The sequence below is a fragment of the Eurytemora carolleeae genome, unplaced genomic scaffold (genome assembly GCF_000591075.1).
Source record: "Eurytemora carolleeae unplaced genomic scaffold, Eaff_2.0 scaffold1154, whole genome shotgun sequence".
Classification (NCBI taxonomy): domain Eukaryota; kingdom Metazoa; phylum Arthropoda; class Copepoda; order Calanoida; family Temoridae; genus Eurytemora; species Eurytemora carolleeae.
The window spans coordinates 93,298-94,291 of record NW_019397291.1 but is presented as its reverse complement, the minus strand read 5'-3'; positions in this window follow the sequence as shown (position 1 = coordinate 94,291).

Sequence of the window (994 nt, the reverse complement as noted above, 5' to 3'; positions counted from 1 at the left end):
AGGGGGGGCAATAAAGGGGGGGGCGGCGGAAGGGTCGGGCTCGGATAAGCGGTAAACTAGGGCGGGAAGAGGAGGGATTATTGAAGGTTGTAAAATTAAGGGGCGGGCAACTAGAGGTGGGGCGGGCCGGCAGGGGCGGGCAACTTACGTATTTAGATAATTACACAACAATTAGTTGAACTGTTTCCTGTTTTAAGTTTAACCCTCAGATTCAGTTTATCAACATTGAAAACTTGAAATACAGTTTATCCAGAAAACTGTCGAACAGGAAGACGACCGTTAGTTTCAAATAATGATTTTAAATAGTCCAATAGCACATTTCAAAATTAACATTGCTTAAACATTAAACTCCTTGTATACAGTTTTCGGGTCACAGTTTGAATATTCTTTATGAAAATTTTTTGTTAAAATATTACAATTAACTTTTTAAATACTTTCTTTCCTGATTTATTCCTTTTTAAGATTAGGTATTATATATATCACATAACATATAGCATTTCTTTTTTTGGGGAAAAAATAGCCTTTGAAATTTGAACGTCATTTTAGCCCTTTAAATATGAATTATTGGGAAAACCCATATTTTTTAAAGAACTTTCTTAAATAATTTTTTTATCATGAATTATATTATCCACCTGTTTCCTTACTTACGTTCTTTTTTAACATTCCTAGAGGTTTTTGTTCCTTCTTTTCTACTTTCTCATTTCTCCATATTTCTCTTATTTCAGTTTCAAATATACAGGGTTACCCACACAGGATGAGACTTCAAAGACGACTGTACAGAATTTATACTGTCTGTTTCCTTTTATTTATGATTCCCTGCAACTGTAAACTTTTTTTTGCCTTATTATTGAATAGCCCTACAAATATCATATTTAAGGCAGAAGACTTAATTTAACATCGAAATCCTCAAATTTAAAGAGTTTTAGTCTCATCCTTTGTGGGTAACCCTGTATCTTGAATCTGAGGTTAATATTCATCCTTTGTGGGTAACCCT